The 18,703-nt window shown below is 33.5% G+C and overlaps 1 long non-coding RNA gene across 2 annotated transcripts; it reads left to right on the top strand.

Annotated features, from left to right (window-relative positions):
* The first annotated feature begins 5,164 nt into the window (after positions 1-5,164).
* On the top strand, positions 5,165-16,748 carry LOC112006839 (uncharacterized). 2 transcript variants are annotated; one of them, XR_010625333.1, is made up of 4 exons: positions 5,165-5,565; positions 6,422-6,456; positions 6,613-6,739; positions 16,512-16,748. It is a non-coding gene; the product is annotated as an uncharacterized LOC112006839 (long non-coding RNA). The 2 variants fall into 2 exon arrangements; XR_002882391.2 differs by lacking the exon at positions 16,512-16,748 and having other exon boundaries at positions 5,167-5,565; positions 6,613-6,960.
* Positions 16,749-18,703: the final 1,955 nt, after the last annotated feature.

Raw genomic sequence — 18,703 nt, 5'->3', positions numbered from 1 at the left:
ATGATACGAACCTCAATCGACACGTTTTGAGACCTAACAAAAATATAGGAATACTTGCCCCCGAAAATTAAAATTCAGATTTTTGATAGAAACCTTGACCCAACGTTTATAATCGAAACGCGGACCAAAGGTATAAGTGTAACATCTTGACCCAATGATTATAATTGAATCACGAACCAAATGTATAAAGTTTGAACGCCACAAGGAAGAATTCCTGATAAGTTCACAGTTCTTGAAGAACCAAAAGAATGGCAAAGCCTCACCTTTTCTGATTTTTATTCAATAATCTCCCTATTACAATGAGTGCATGTTATTTATAAGACATGACTGGAAATAGAAAATATAAAAAACGTACTAAATAATAAAACCCTAAATAAAAGTTGATTTGGTCTGAAATTAGCAAATCCAAAATAGGAAAAATAGCTAAAAACGTTCTAAATAATAAAAACTTAAAATTAAGGTAGATCTAGTCCAAAATTAGATACTCCAGACTAGGAAAAATATCTATTAAATGATATGGAGCTGGAAAATCAATCAGCCATTAATCCACGCCATAAATCATGCCCAATTAGGCCAGATTAGCCCTCAATAGCTTGGATTAAATTTATTACGCTTTTATCTTCTTTTGGGCCAAGCTTGGAATGTCCTCTGTTAGAATAAACCCAAATCTCTTGAATCAGCCCATTAAGTGCTTCATTGATCTTCTTGGATCTTGCTTTAGTAATAGGCCCAATTAGAACATGCAATGGATTCTTGAATGCTTGTTGATTTTCATCATTAAGGTATTGGGGTTCTTATAGTAGTCGAAAGTTGACCTCTTTTACTTGGAGTCGAAGTCCTTTCCTTGTAGAAATTCTTTTAAGGAGTCCAAAACGTGATGGACAAGTCTTTTCCTTATAGAGAAGATTTTCATTAATGCGCGCAACTTCTAAAACCCTCTTTCCGCTAGGATTCTATTTTCCTTGAGATACTATGTGCGCGCCGCAAGTATTCCCATCTAGGGATTCTGTATGACACGTGGCAAATAGATCCGTCTAAGTTGTATCCATTGATGATGGATTTGTCCCCAAAAGATCTTACACACAACGGGCCAATCCGTCTTCGACCCATGGATGAGGAACCGCCCAGCCCACTTCGCAAGGACCCGTCAACTTATATTTCGCCTCTTCATGATATAAGAAAAAATAGAGAAGGGTTGCAATACTTGTAGTATGTTACCTAAAATTTGAAGATCATAGCCAAAAATTGAATCACTTGTAACTGCAAGCATGTTAGTAAGAGTTATGACTTTGCTAATAAGTTTTCATGGATAATTAAAAATACCTCCATTAACATTAACATAAGATGAGAATTGAGTAGTAATACCTTTTGGCGAGGTCTTGCATGCCAAAAGTGCATCCTTTTTGGGCTATTATTGTGAACAACAATTTGTATAATGAGTAAAATCAATAAAAAATAATTTGTATATCCTATGTAAAACGAAGCAAAGATCAAATTGAAAGCAGGAAGAAATTTTATATAAAAATATGTCTCATTATAAAATGAAAACCACTTAAAAAAAAATTAAAAAAGCTTGCTTGAAAAGAAAATAAAAATCACACATCCATTAGCATCGTTGAAGCTTTCATTACTTACCTAGCACCGTGATTGAAGTTTTGTATTTTCATTCAAAGTCAAACCTATATTATATAGGTGTTAGATACATCGTATAGAAGTTTGATTGAAAAAAGGCCTCCAACTCTTCATGCCTAATGTTTTTAAAGAATTGTAAGTCTATCTATAATTCCTCTTATGCACAAATACTCTTGCATTGTTTTCGTGGTGTGAGTGGGCAAATTTGTATGATTATAATTTTGTGATATGGATTACATCTTGTAGGATTATCATTTTTGTTAAATCTTATCCCTTAATCAAGAGTTTTGTAGTTTGATGTTCTAATAAAATATTATTAATTTAATAATAATAAATAAAATGTAAGTTGCAACTTGAGAAAAATAAAAACAATGAAAATGTGGGATGAGATTTAAATTTAGAAATTTTTATAATAAAATTTTAATTAGAGTAGAATTAAAATTTCTAAAATTTAGATGATAAAATTTTATCAATAAGGATTAGATGAAGAATTTGGAAATTATAGAAGAATAAAAATTATATATATTTTTTCTTAAATTTTATCTATAAGGATTAGATGAAGAATTTGAATTGTAATCAAATTAATATTTTTATCAATTTAGAAATGATAGGAGAATAAAAATTATATATATTTTTTCTTTAAATTTTAACATTTTTTTGTAATTTGGTGAAGTCACTTGGCATAACCACGACTTCTAAACCCAACTTTTATTATATAGTATATGATATAATTCCGATCATTGGCTAAGAGAATGTAAAAAAGTAAAAATGGTTATTTCAGTGATTTTTATTTTTTATTATTTCCTTGAAGATAGTGGATCTCAATTATAGGGCCTAACAAGCAGGAGAAGCTAGAGCAACTAGATGGGCAGTGACCCTGGCCCAAGAATAGGAAGTTGGATAGGACAATTGTGGTGATGCCCACTTGGTATTTAAGGCAACACTCAGCCCAAACAGCCACACAAACTAGACTTTAGAAAGCCATTAAAATAGGCCCCCTCTACCTACCTTTTATCTCAAAAAAAAAAAAGAAAAAGAAAAAGAGAGAGAGAAACTGGAACAGTGTGGCTTCCAAAGCTTTTTTTTATTTTTTATTTTTTATTGCTCAAACATGTGGGATGACAAAAATTTCTTATTCCACTTGATCGTTGATCCCTCCTTTCTTGCGCGGATTTTTCCTATTCTGAAGAAATGTAGGATGGGGTAAGCAATGTGTAGATACTATATAGTATATACTTAAACTGATCAAACATCCCCCTAAAATCACATTAAATTAAAAAGGACCATGCAAAATCCAAATAGCCAAACTGTCACGTCAAAACTTATTAAGTTGCAAAAATACTCGTCCACAACCATATAAATGTACATGCCCCCTAAAAACCCATTAATGATCTGTTTGGATTGAAGGAGAGAGAGGGGGAGTAAAGTAGAATAAAGTAGATTTAGTACAAAATTAGCTTATTTTTAGCCAACTCTACTCTACTCCCCTCCTTCCCCCCTCTGTCTAAACAGGCCGTAGGCCATAAATTGCTGGAATATTTCCCTAAAACTATTAAAATTGCCAATGTGTCCCCTTGCAACTCATTATGTAGCAAAAATAACCCTTCCCAAGCCATTAAAAGGGCAAAAAAATGCCATTTAAAAATAAAGCAAATTTCAAAAGTAACCCTCCAAATTCATTAGAATCCCCAAAACGCCACCGAAAAATCCATAATTACTTAAAAAATAATTGCCAAAACCCCAATAAAAATGCATTAAATGTAAAATTACCGAGCTAAAACGATTGAAATTGCTAAAATGCCCGTAAAAAACAATTATAATTCTAAAATGACCCCCAAAAAACAATTATCAACTGCTTAATTGCCCCTAAAAAACCAATTTAACGGCCAAATGGCCTCTAAAACCCACTAAATTGCAAGCTTCCAAATTCATTAATATGGCCAAAATACGACCAAAAACCCACTAAATTAGAAAAATATCCACGCCAAAAAAATTGAAATAAACAAGATACCCCCTAATAAGCCCAATAAAAAGCTAGAATCTGCATCCCTAAAACCAATTAAATATACAAAATATACCACCATAAACAATTAAAGGGTAAAAATTCCACATCAAAACCTATTAATTTGCAAAAATACCCCTTCCGAAGTCATTAAAATGGGCAAACTGCCCCCTCTAAACCCATTAAATTACTAAAATTCTCATCCAAAACCATTAATATTGCCAAAATTCCCACGAAAAATTCATTCACACTAAAACAAAATTCATTAAAATGGACAAATTCCAATTCAAAACTCATTAAATTGTGAAAACATCCCTCCAAAAGCATTAAAAGGGCCAAAATGGCCCATAAAAAGTACTACGCAAAATTCATTGAAATGACCAAACTGTCCCATCAAAATGTATTAAGTTGTGAAAATACTACTCCACAACCGTAGAAATGGACAACACGCCCCCTAAAAACCCATTAAATTGCTAGAATATTTCCCCAAAACTATTAAAATGGCCAATATGTCCCCTTGAAACAAATTAAATAGCAAAGATAACCCCCCCCCCCAAAAAAAAGCAATTAAATTGGCAAAAATGCCATTTAAAAATCAAGTTAATTGCAAACAATACCCCTCCAAATTCTTTGGAATCCCCGAAACCCCACCGAAAAATCCATAATTACTTCAAAAAACTGGCAAAACCACGGTAGAAACGTGTTAAATTGCAAAAATACTACACCAAAACCATTAATATGTACGACACGCTCCCATAATACCCATTAAATTGCAAAATTACCCGGCTAAAACAATTGAAATTGCCAGTAAAAAAAATTAAAATTCTAAATTGACCCCCAAAAAACCAATAATAAATTGCTTAAAAACCCCTTAAAAAAACCAATTTAACGGCCAAATGGCCACTAAATCCCACTCAATTGCAAAAGCCTCGCTACCAAATTCATTAATATACGACCTAAAACCCATTAAATCAATCAATCATCAATATATATATATATATATGTATAATAGCAGAAGCTAAGAGAAAGTGGATTCCTACAATTAAGGAGGTGCTGACAAATAGGATAACTACCTATCTAAAATTCAAACACGTTTAAGTTGAAAAGCGATAAATTACATTATTTGGTAAAGTTACACACCGTTTAAAATTGATAAATAAAAATGTTTGACTACGTTAAAACATTGTTTGGGAGCCCTTGGTATAAAAGGAAACTAACCGCTTAAAAAAAAAAAAAATTGCTTCACGGAGAAAGGAGAAAGAGAGATTGAGAAAAAAGAGAGACAGAGAAATAGAGAAGCAGAGATAGAGAGAAGGGCGCCACCAAATCTTCTGTCATCATCGTAAGGGCGCCTTCCATTTCTCCTATTCAGATACTTTCTTTTCGCTTCCTTTTCAATTTTCTTAACGCCGATGCTTGCAATTCAAAGATAGAGAAGGAGGAAAGAATAAACCTTGCAATACAGAGACGAGAAGAAGACAGACATTGAGAGAACTACCATTGATAAGTTTTTCTTTTTTTTCATTCTTTCTTAGATCTGGGTACGGGTATGAAATATGAATTAGTTTTGAGAAATTTGGTTGGATTGATTTTTATTTAGGTATTTGGGTAACATTAGGTTTTGATTTAATTTTTTGAAATTTGGAGTTATATGAGATTTAGGTTTGGAGAGGGCAAAAACAGAGAAATAAGAGAGAAGGAGAGAGTTCTCCATTCCCATTTATTTTTTCAATTTCTTGGGTTTTGTTTTGTCGATTATTGTTTTTTTGGTTAGTTCCTGTTTGGCAGTTTTTTTTTTTTTCTTCGTTTGCCACTAAAATTAATTTCTGAATTTTTTTTTCTTTTTCTTCTGTTTCCCCCTCTAGTTGCAGAATATCGTTTCCCTGTGCTAGATAAAGACATTGGGACTTCTGCAATAAAAGAATTAAAAGGTACAATTAGATTTTAATTTCTTTAGTTCTTGCTAGAATTAAGATCCTTAATGAATGCAAAGATTGAAGTGTTCTCTTTACATTTGAACTCACATGACTCAATTTGGATTGTGACTTATCATGTTTAAATAAGAAAAAAAATTGTCTTTTACTATATGTTTGTTTGATGTTTTTGAATTACTTTCAAATTCCTTAGTGAATAATTTGTGGTCCATTGGTATGTTGTTGAGACCCAACAGTTGTGTTTTTTAAAGCAAGAGGAATTGAATAACACAATCCAAAAAAATTTAGAAGAGTCATGAAAGTTGGTACTAAAGACATAGAAAAAAAGGGAAATCGAAATGTTACATTCTGATGCTTCTGTAATTACTCATTTGAAGTTCAAACCAGATTCAAACAATTGGTTTGTGGTTTATAGCATTCTATTTTTACTGATTGTGTGTTTCCCTGTACCCGTTTTTCAAATTTTGGTTTGTGTTGTCTTTCATTCCAGTTTTTGGTATCTGTGGATTTCTCTGTTTTTTGCTAGCTTTGAAACAATATTATGCCAGATTTGGATCCATACTACTAGACTTATTGTTAGTTACTTAAAATTCAGTGGTGTATAAAAGTACACACATTTGAAATTTTTGATTAAATAAGTAAAAGAACATAAATGTTGCCTAAGAAGGGTTAGCAAGAAAAATGATAATCATGTCAATTGAATAATCCCAATTATTTTGTTGGTAAACTTCATTGATAAATGGGTTTTCAGAACAGATAAAAATTTTTCATGTGTGTTTCATTAGATTTATTGCAAAAATGAAAGTAGTGATATGTAATATGTCTCTATTGTTGTTGGGCATGGAAAACACAGATTGACTATGCTTCCAACGATCTCCGCTTTCACTGGTACCTTCAACCTCTCTCTCTCTTAAGGATTTTCCATTATCTATTTTTGTTTTTTTCAAATCAATTTTTTCCTAATTTTCTCAATTCCCATCAAACTATTCGAAAGAAAGGCTTGAACTGAATTTTTGGTCAATTGTTTCTTAATTCTGATTTTAGTTTAAGGTGAGTGGAAGCATGAAGGCAAGTAGATGTAGAAGCTATCCGAAAAGCCAGACATAAGATAAAGCTTAAGAGATAAAACAGCACGACAAGCATTAGGCCATTGTGACTAAACAAATATGAGGTAATGTTTAGTACTGTGTAGTGCCATGTTATTGAGATACCTGCGATTGCATGAGAATTGTGTTTTCTCATGTAATCTTGATGTTATGAGTCTGATGTTGCGTTTTAGATCCTCTTTATGATCATCAATGACTAATTAATATGGGTCCAGTTGTCAATGGTGGTTAAAATTGTTTGCCAATTGTAAGGTTCATTTTTACTAAGGTCACATGCTTTTTCTAAGGACAGGGATACCATGGTTGTTAGTACTCAAATGTAAGACTCAAGTAATTTTCCTTTTTCCTTTTCCTACAAACAAAGTGAGAATTGATATGTGTGGGGCCAGAAAAATAGGTGGCCTTGGCCCACTCCAAGCCAGGCCCAATGGCCCACGCCGAGGATGCATGAAGGGTCCGAGGATGAAAGCGCGAGGACCAACCCCCGAGGAACATATCCGAGGATGACCCCGTCCTCGGGTGTCCGAGACCTCGGAAGAACACGAGCACCAACCCACCAAAGGAGACTCCTTGAATATCTGAGAAGGAGAGGGCCTAGTGCCACGCGTCGGTGACGGGAGCACAGCAAAGGAGCAAGCCTTAGGCGAGCTGTCACATCTGCATTGAATGCGCTCACCTAACCCCCCCTGGCCGCATTAATGGGGATGTAACCCCTTGGCAGGGCAACATCGATCATGGTGAGCCACTTTAGTACGGATAAGACCTGTGATGGGACGGACGGTCAGAGAGAAGGTCAATGGATGATCAACAGAAGGAAGAAAGGAATAGGAAGAAGAGAACTATATAAGAAAGGCAAGCAAAGCAATTAGGAGGGGGGGATTTTTTTTGGATCATTCAAGGGAATGACATAGGACTTAGAAGTCGTGTTAGTTTCAGGGAGAGGGGTCTCCTCGGACGAGTGCCGAGGAGCTACCCTTAGTTGTAAACTGGGCTCACTCCCCTTCAATGGAAGAAGGCGGGCTTGTATTCCATTGCTAGTCTGTTAGAGCCTAAACCTTCGATCCACTCTCTAAAAATGTATTGTTGGGGAACCTTTCTAAACTGAGTCCCTACAATATGGTTGCTTGGAGTTTAAAGTGTTTGTTTTGATTTTGGATTTTTATTTTTTGGGGATAGCTAAATTTGATTTTGATTTTTCCTTTTATTTTATTTTTGGGGTGGAAAATGTAATTGGGCTATTTGCGTGCCTTTTTCCTTCTATATCACATAAGAATTACACATTGTTTTGAAATTCATAAGTATTTATTTGTCACATAAAATAGAGTCTCATTTTCCCTTTTCCTTTTTCCCTTTTTCTTTTTAATTTTGGTGAGATGAAATTTTAAGATTAATCTGCTCACAATTGGCGGAAAAAGACTGAAACTTAGAATTTGAGACACTAGTAATTGCTGGAATTATTTTGAATTGTAATTTCATTTTAATCTTTGATTAAAGATGCTTTGGAAGTGATAGTTTATGGTAACATGTAATCTCTCTCTTCCTTCAAGTTAGTCACTGTTCTGACTTCTGATGTATAAATAGATTATTTGTACATTTCTCAATCTCTACATCAGACCCTCAACTTTTTTAGAGAGTATATCTCACTAATTTCTTTCATTATTATATTCTGTTATGGAGTATAAATCCAAGTGAAAAACCACCTTGCGTTGCTAACCTGTGCAATGCACGGAATAATTAGCAAATGTTAAATAAATAAATAAAAAGTACAAAAACATCTATGAAAATTAACGATATCAAAATTTTATTATATATATATATATATATATCAAACAGAATGACAGCCAGTGCAGAGTTCCAAACCCAATGATTTATCAAAGTTTATGCACAAACTCAATTATACAGATCCACAACTTAGGTTGGAAGAACTAAGCAAAAGTGAGGATATAAGGATCAATGGCCATGGAATATAAAAATATATATAGTTGAGAGGGGAAACAACAAAGGCGAATTTATTCCTCTTTTTCTTTTGGGTTTGATTCTTTATTTATTTAATTTCATTAATTAGTAGTGCAAATTTTACAACTTGCAAATTAGAACTGAAATTTAAGAATACTATGCCATATGTTTAGTGGGGTGATTGATTTTCTCTATTTGGTAAACCAAATTTGGTTCAACAGTTGGAGTTCAATTCTGTTTTGATTGTTTATTATTATTTTAAATTGAAAAGGCAGAAATTGTATTATCATCAAAAAGTATAACGCGGATTCCTGTAGGACATGATCCAAGCCAACGCAGTGGCTTAAGCCTTCTTTGGATTTTGCAAAACTGAGTTAACAAAACTGAATTTTGTTAACTCATAATCCAAAATTCGTGGGACTCACATATATAAATATTGTTCGGATGATTTTGGGTTAGTTAACTCAATTAACAAAACTGAGTTTTTTGAAATATAGGTTATCAATTTCAGAAACAGCTCAAGCATGTTTTCAAGTTATGAGTTTGTTAACTCAGTGGCAATTTTTGTAATTTTTCAGCACAATTGGGTCCCACAATAGTGTCCCATCCCATCCCTGCGCAGGCTTTTGCTCCAACGGGTCTTATTACCTTTACTTTCCCAGCCACCCAGACCCATGTTCTTCATCACTTTCTCCTTCCTCCTTTCTCCAGCAGCATTCTCTCTTTCTCTTTCCCTTTCTTCTTTCTACTTTCTCCTTCCCCCAGCAACAAACCAACATTTCTTTATAAATTTTTTACTCCTTTCTCTCTTGTCCTATCTTTACTTCTCCCCTCTTTATCTGAAGAACATCGATACCCATCTGAAGCTCTCCATCTAAAAGAAAAGCCAAAAACCCAGCAATTGTGAAGAATGAAACCCAATAATTGAAGACCACCCAAATCTCTCCTTTTGAAAGAAAACCCAGAAGCCCAACAGCAGCTAACCGAAGCTCTCCCTCTCTCTCGTCCTCTGCTCACTTTTGTTATGAATTTTTTTTTTTTTTTGGGTATTTGTGGAGTAAAGAGTTGTTGCTCTGTGCAAATTTTTTAGTTTGTGTGCTCTCAATTTACTTTATGTAATTTGTTATTCTAAGCCAGATTTTGTTTGGATTTTTTTAGTTATTTTTTGTTTCTGCCCCCTGATTCACATTACTGAAAATATTTGGGTTTTGTGTGCTTCATGTTTGAGCTATGCAGTAGTATTTAACATCACTAGAGCTGAAAATGAATGTAAAAAAAATTTATGAAAATCAATGCTATTCTTTATATGAAATTTCTAGGAATTGTATAACTACTATACTCATCTCTGGCAAGGTTGTTGGAGGAAGTGAGACAGAACAAAAAAGAAATGAATCGGAAAGAGGACAGATGAGAAGGACGCAAGTAAAGTATCGTTTTGACTGGCCACAGTTTGTGGGCTCCACCAATTTATCAAAAATTTGAGTTTCAAGAGTGAGATATGCATCTGAGAACAAGAACCGGGAAGAGGACAGATGAGAAGGACGCGGGTAAAGGTTTACCGTTCTAAGTGGCCACAGTTTGTGGGCTCCACCAATTTATCAAAAATTTGAGTTTCAAAAGTGAGATATGCATCTGAGAACAAGAACCAAACAAAAATTTATTTGAGTTAAGGAAAAAGTAGAGATAAAGATGTGAGTGATGAGAACTGAGTTTGAGTAATGAGAAATGAGGAAAGGAAACTGAGTTTTGAGTTAGGTTCAATCCAAACAGGGCCTTAGATTCTAGGAAAAAAAAAAAATAGGGATAGAGACAGTATAAGAGCATTCTCATCAACTGTTCTATAAAAAATGCCATTTTGACACATCAAAAACCTACTTTACTATTTTACAACATTATTTTACAACATCTCATTTATCAGGTGTTCTATTTTTCAATCACATACATTAAATAATATATCTATCACATTAAAATATCATTAAAAAAAAAAACTTCAAACAGTAAAATTTCTCTCTATCATTCTCATCCTCATCATCAACAACAACAACGGCACAACCTATACTGTCGCAACAACAGCCACCGACAACCACTGTCGCAACAACACCGACAGCCACCACCGGCACAAACCCACATCCACCACCGCCACCTCAAAAAAAAAAAAAAAAAACACAACTAGAGAGATAGGCTGCGCACAAACCCACATCCACCAAACCCACCACCGGCGCACAAACCCACATCCACCAAATTAAACAAATCCACATCCCAAATCCACCAAATCAATTATAAAATTAATTACAATTTACACTAAAATCATAAATTGAATCGGACATACACTGCGACAAGATCGGCGATGGCGAGACGGCAATGGAAGTTTTCACTCCCGGCCACCGTTTGCTTCACACCGGAGTTCCTCTTCGTCACAAAGTGGGTCAGTCAGTGGCAAGCCTGGGCATGGCGAGACGACGATGAGACGGCGTGGGCGTGGCGAGATGGCGATGAGAGTGCCCCAGAGAGAGAGAGAGAGAGATGGGTTTCAGAATGCCCGAGAAAGAGAGAACTAAGAGGAGGAGAGAGAAAAAAGGAATTAAATAAGCCAAACAGTGTTTGGCATTGTTGTCTGTATGCTCTCATATTTGAGAGCGTACTGTAACATGTCTCATATTTTTGAGACATTTAGCACACCTCATGAGAGGTTATTTTTGTGTTTGGTGTGCTAAATGTGCCAAATATTTGGCATTTGGCATATTTAGCACACCTAATGAGAATGCTCTAAGTATCATAGATTTGACCACTAAGTCTCAAAAGCCCATAGTGTTAAATACCCACAGAAAGTCTCTGGTAGTCATTAAACAGTGTTGTTTCAATTGTTTATTAATGGATTGCCTTCAATGTGTTTCAATTGTTTAGAAGATGGGACACTTCAAGTCTTGAAGGATGGGGTTTTAACTTAGTCGAAGGTTATGCAAGTGTAAGGAATTGGTGAAGGAAGGTACTGCTATTGCTAATGTTTCTTCATACATTTAGATTGTTATTCCATTCCTCAATATATTTGTCTCTTTCATTATATGTTGTCAATGTTGATCTTAAGGTTAGCAGCTGTGTTTTTAGAAATAAAGTGACTCTATGAGACCTTTAGTTGGTATTTTAGGCCATCTTGAATACTTATATTAAAGGCTTTTTTACCTCAAGTTTAGCAGCTGTGGTTTTAGAATAAAATAGCTCTATAAGTCCTTCAGTTGGTATTTGTTGGCCGTCTTGACATCAATGCAATACTTAGCTTAAGGGCATTTTTAATGTCTATATTACTATATATGCATTGTTGTTGCTGCCCTATCATGGTTTATGAGAAAAATAATGATTGGCTCTAGCACCCAGTAAAGGCAGATGGGCATAATCTATTAATCTGTTTTGACCTTGGTAAAATTATTGATTAATCTAATCAGATACTTCCCAAAAATAATTAGCATCAAAAGCTGAGGAATCAATGCCTTTTCACAAAAACCAGTTGAACCAACTCTCTCTCTGCTTGATGATTTTTTTAAGGTGGAACAAACATACTGGTCCAATATATATGAATACCAAACAAAAAATGACAAAACATTGGATGTCCATGAATTGATTCTCACCAAAATCTTATCTATTATAGGGCTGCAACTTATCGCCCATAGCTTCAAACAATTTGATAAACTGGAATTGGTTTGTTATCCATTTATGCTTTTGATAGTATTTTATTCATGATAATTATAGCTACTAAAGTTTTCTAAATTTCTATTTTAGGATTTTATAAAGTTACAAAAAAGGTTAATTTTGATAGTATTTTATTCATGATAGTATTTAATTGTTTTCTCTCTCCATGAGATATAAACATTTTTATGTATTTTCCTTCTTTTGTACATGTTTATGACACAAGTTGTTATCCTCCAAGTAGAGGAAAGTGATGTACTTTATGGAATGTTAATTTATGGTTCAAAACTTTGGTAGTTAAGAGGACTAGAAAAACTTCATTTTATTTTTTTGTCTACAATATTATAGATCCATATTTCAAAATTTATTTTCCTTAAATCAATGGTTGTATTGTAATTCTTAACTAAATTATTTGACCCATGAAATTTATGACTATTTATGTTTTCTATGTTGGTGTTTTAGCTTTGCTTGAACTTGTAAGAAGGATAATTTCAGAGATATTTGAAGGCTTTAAGCCAAGGGTTTGCATCTAAAAGATATAGTTTTTTTCCCCTCCCTGTGGGATCTAAATGATCACATAATAACTTTTAAAGTGGAATATAGACTTCACAAGTCTATTTGCTTAGTGCTATATACCTTCAGTGAACAAATATTGGTTGCCTTAGTATAAATTTTAAGTCGAAAAGAAAAAAAGTATTCTGCANCTTAAAGTCTGCAATAGTTTCTATTCATATGAATTAAATATTCTATACACTATCTAAAAAAGAAATTTTGAGCCCATTAATGATGATTATCATTTCTTAAGAGTATTAGCATTAGAGAATGCAAATGCCAAATGTAAGGAGAATTTGGCATTTGCAGCTCCAAAATGCCTTGCATCAGAGAACTCTAAACTCAGGTATTGCAAATTCTTTTGCAATATTGCTATAGTGCAATTCTACGCAATATTGTAAAATATATATATATATATATATTTTATGATGCATTTTTCCCCCAAAATTTCTCTCATCTCTCTCACTTTTGCTGTTATCTTCTCTCTCTTCCTTCTCTATTTCTCCATATGCTCTCTCCTCTCTTTAGACCCAAACACCAACACACACCATCCTCCATTGCTGAAGCTTCACCAAGCCTCTCACCCATCTCCATCGCTGAAGCTTCACATGGCCTCTCTCTCATCTCTCATCACACTATAGCTCAACCATGGGTTTGGATCGGTTGATCGATGGGTTTGAAATGGTGGATTTGTTGATCGGTGGGTGGATCGGTTAGGTTAATCATCAGTAGCTCCGATGGTGGCTCCAATGATGATTTTTTTTGAATGGGTTTACTCCGGTGGCGTGGGTTTCTGATCGGTGGCTTAGGTTTGCTGATCGACGGTCTAAGTTTCAAATCGGCAACGTGGGTTTCTGATCGATGGCTTGGGTTTGCTGATCGGGTTTGCTGATTGGTGGCTTGGGTGATGGGTGTGGTGGCTGTTGTTGGCTTCAACTGGTTTGATGGTTTGTGTGTGTATGGCTCTGTTGATAATTTGATGGTTTGTGTTTGTGAGTGTGTGGCTTTGTGTGTGTGATGATGGGTTTGGATAGGTTGATCAATGTGTCATGGGTCTGTGTGTGTGTGTGTGTGACTTTGTGTGTTGAACCGATGCTAAGGGTTAAGGAGAAAGAAATGAAAAAAAATGATTGTTGGAAAGCTCAGGAAAATGTGACGAATCATGAAGTCTGAAAAAAAGTGACAGTTGGAAAGAAATAATAAAGAAAGATTAAAAAATAATATTTTAATAAAAATAAAGTTTTGAGATGCTTGAGATATTATAAAATAATATGATATAATGATAAAGTGACTTTTTAGAATGGTAAAATAGAGTAGAATTGGAATTTTTCAATGCTAATGCTCTAAGCATTCATTTATATATGTCAAATTTTAAGAATAGTATAAATTATTAAGTAATCAAATTTAGACAAGCAAAATAACCAATTCCATTTCTTATGAAGTTAGTTCATTTTTTTTTTAATGGCAAATTATTACTTTCTTCAATATTTCAATACTATGAACTTTGTTTTTCCTTTTTTTTTTTTTTTTTTTTTTTTTTAGCTACAGTGCAATTCTAATATATATATATATATATATATATATTTTATGATGCATTTTTCCTCCAAAATTTCTCTCATCTCTCTCACTTTTGTTGTTATCTTCTCTCTCTTCCTTCTCTATTTCTCCATATGCTCTCTCCTCTCTTTAGACCCAAACACCAGCACACACCATCCTCCATTGCTGAAGCTTCACCAAGCCTCTCACCCATCTCCATCGCTGAAGCTTCACATGGCCTCTCTCTCATCTCTCATCACACTATAGCTCAACCATGGGTTTGGATCGGTTGATCGATGGGTTTGAAACAGTGGATCTGTTGATCGGTGGGTGGATCGGTTAGGTTAATCATCAATAGCTCCGATGGTGGCTCCGGTGATGATTTTTTTTGAATGGGTTTACTCCAGTGGCGTGGGTTTCTGATCGGTGGCTTAAGTTTGCTGATCGACGGTCTAAGTTTCAAATCGGCAACGTGGGTTTCTGATCGATGGCTTGGGTTTGCTGATCGGTGGCTTGGGTGGTGGGTGTGGTGGCTATTGTTGGCTCCAACTGGTTTGATGGTTTGTGTGTGTATGGCTCTGTTGATAATTTGATGGTTTGTGTTTGTGAGTGTGTGGCTTTGTTGATGGTTTGTGTTTGTGTGTGTGTGGCTTTGTGTGTGTGTGATGATGAGTTTGGATAGGTTGATCGATGTGTCATGGGTCTGTGTGTGTGTGACTCTGTGTGTTGAACCGATGCTAGGGGTTAAGGAGAAAAGAAATGAAAAAAAATGATTGTTGGAAAGCTCAGGAAAATGTGACGAATCATGAAGTCTGAAAAAAAGTGACAGTTGGAAAGAAATAATAAAGAAAGATTAAAAAATAATATTTTAATAAAAATAAAGTTTTGAGATGCTTGAGATATTATAAAATAATATGATATAATGATAAAGTGACTTTTTGGAATGGTAAAATAAAGTAGAATTGGAATTTTCCAATGCTGATGCTCTAAGCATTCATTTATATATGTCAAATTTTAAGAATAGTATAAATTATTAAGTAATCAAATTTAGACAAGCAAAATAACCAATTCCATTTCTTACAAAGTTAGTTCATTTTTTTTTAATGGCAAATTATTACTTTCTTCAATATCTCAATACTATGAACTTTGTTTTTCCTCTCTTTTTTTTTATAATGGCATATTATTATTTTCTTTAGTGTATCAATACTATGAACTTCCGTTTTTTTCCCTTTTTTTTTCTTAATTCCATTCAAAGTTTTAGAAGAGATGCTTAAATCAAATGTGTTTGATTGGGTTTTTACAGATTTTTGTAGATTAGTTTTGATTTTAGGAACATAAAAAATTGGAAAAATTGCAATTAACCCACCTGTGGTTTGGCCCATTTTAACAGTATCCACATGTGGTTTGAAATTTGTCACTTAACCCACCTGAGGTGGCCTCCATTAGACCCCCCCTCTGCCCTTTCCGTTAGAAAATCTCCTTTACTATATAAGCCAAAATTAAAATCCAAATAGAACCCTAAAAAGAAGAACAAGCTCTCTCCCTCTCTCTACCTTAGAATCCCTAAAAATCCCCAAACCCATAATCTCTTTCTCTCTTCATTTAGATTGCCCAAGTGAAATTTGAACACTTGCAAGCAAGGAGGTGTATTGAAGCTGGGTTTTTTTTGTTTACTTTTTCAAAGTGCTGGTTGGTTGTTTTGAAAATATAGGAAAGAAAAGAAAATTCAAAAATTTAGGGATCTAGAATTTTTTTTTTTTTTTAACTTTATTTGGGACCTGAATGAAATGGGTTTTTAGTTTTTCCTTGCCTTTTGGTTATTACATAATGAAATTTGTTAGATGTTGTACTTGTTTGATTGGTGAGAATGTATTTGTCTATTCGAAAAGAATAAGTATAGCGAATATTTTATTACTCCACTTAGATATGAGATTGTTTGAGGACTTTGTGAAGACTATACCCTATAAAGGTGGAGCTTTTATTGTATAATTAGAAATCAAGCTGGATTTCCTCAAAAAAAAAGAAATCAATCTAGATTCTTATCCTTTTTTTGGGGCGGGGTTATAGATTTGTGTAAAAATGAATTTCATTCTTAATTGTTGTTGATGGCAGTTTTGTGAGAAGTACTTTATATCTGATTTTGGTTGATGGAGGAAATTTACAGCTTGGAGATTTTTGATCCCATGGAGTTCAATAAGTGGGTCGCGACTACCATGGCTTCAGCAATTGTTTTACAAATCAGGTTGTAAAATTACTTGTGTGTGCAAAGGATTGTGTTCATTTAAGGTGATGAACACAATCCTTGCAAATCTGGGTTTTTTTTTTTTACTTGCAAATCTAGTTTTTTTTTTTTTTTTCACTTGCAAATCTGGGTTTTTTTATTTTTTTTTTTTTTTTTTTTTTTGCAGATTTTTTTTACTTGCAAATCTGGGTTTTTTTTAGAGAACTTAGCAAAAGAAAGAGAGTAGAGTTTTATTTTGTGATTGTTCTATGAAGAATTAAGTACTCAATTTTTGGATTTAGTAGTGGAAGGCTAGCAAATCTATGGGTGTATGTTCACATGGATTTGTGGCTTTGTTTATGACTGTAAGTGTATTGGTTTTCTTTTATGTTTTATGTGAAGAAGAAGAAAAATGAGAGAAAAGAGGAAAGAGACATAAAATATAATGAAAAAGATACATTTACCCCTATTTTTGACGGTGAAAATGGAGAGGTAGGTAACGGGAGTCTAACGAAGGCCACCTCAAGTGGGTTAAGTGACAATTTTTAAATCACAGGTGGGCACTGTTAAAACGGGTCAAGCCACAGGTGGGTAAAGTGCAATTTCCCCTAAAAAATTTATCACTGTTAACGTGCAGGTATAAAGAAAAGAGATGAGATTCTAGAAGGAGATTTCTTGAGTCAAAAGATTATCATAGCATTGGGCAAGTGTGATAGCTATTGTGGTTGCTATTGTCTTCTGTGTAAATTAAATGCCTAGAACATAGATAAATGTGGCAATGAATAAATGTGCCATTTTATTGGGTTTGGGTTGGTATATAATCCGATAGGAATTGACATGCCACATATATATCTATTTTATAGAAAGGATTTGATAATCAATATATTGGTTGGCTTTAGATTTGCAATTTATAAATAATGTCATGTTACATTATTGGATGACATTTAAAAAAAAAGAAGTAGATGAAGTATATTGAGCTAAGTGTAAATTTGTCTCTGAAAATATTTAAAAGTCAAAAAATTATATAAATTTTGATTGTCTTCTAATACGTAAAATGATCTCATGTATTGCGCAGGTTAACCACTAGTATATATAAAAGCAGAGACCTCATGCAAGAATGTATAAGGTTTTGCCATGTGACGCACTCTATGAAAAGAATTGAAATACCCTTAAACCACATTAGAGATAAGAACAAATTTAAAAGTAAAGACTTTTTATTTCCTTTGGTTCAATGTTTCAAGACTATTTTTGTTACATTATTATTAAATATTTTAAGACTACTATTTGTTTTATTTGATTCAATATTTCAAGACTTATAATCTCTTGCATACACAAAAAACTCTTTGCATTTTCATTCACCCTTTTCGCTACTACTCATTTATATACACGTCCATAACCTTTCATTCCATCCCATCTCAAATACACTTTAACAAAAAACAATATCATTTACTTTCAACCTTTCAATGACACCTACGTAACTCTAACATTGTAGTATCATTTGATCGTAGCCCGTATGAATAGGCTATGACCAAGGAAGGAGGCTTGCGTTTTTTATTTAGTGATGGTAACTTACAGTTTTGACGTTGAAGTTAGACATTGTAAATTTTGTGAAGATTATGATTCGCTTGGAGTTTTTGGGTGTTTGAGATTTTGATTTGGGAAAGTTATAAATGTATTTTTTTAGAACTAAAAAAAAAAAAAAAAAAAAAAAAAAGAAACATTCTCATTGAGTGGTTGAAAAGTGTTTGATATGTTGCTAAAATTTATGTAATTTTAGGATATAAAAATATTATATACTTTAAATTCTTATTTGTAGATTTCAAAAATCATTTAATCAGTTTGAAAAATAAAATCTATTTTTAACAGTAAATATTATAATCTTACAGTGTTATATAATTTTTTTTAAGAAAATATGAATTAAGAAAATCAAGTTTCAAAATTAACAATATTGTGGGCAAACATAAATATTATACAAAAAAAATATGTATTATGTATTATATGTAGATTTTAATATTCATTAAAATGATTTCAATTAATATAAAATAACCACGTATCGCGATCATAGAAAAATATATCCATAATC

Source organism: Quercus suber, unplaced genomic scaffold (assembly GCF_002906115.3).
Source record: "Quercus suber isolate HL8 unplaced genomic scaffold, Cork oak 2.0 scaffold_565, whole genome shotgun sequence".
NCBI lineage: Eukaryota > Viridiplantae > Streptophyta > Magnoliopsida > Fagales > Fagaceae > Quercus > Quercus suber.
Note: the sequence above shows the minus strand (reverse complement) of the source record. Positions and strands in the feature narration are given on the sequence as shown.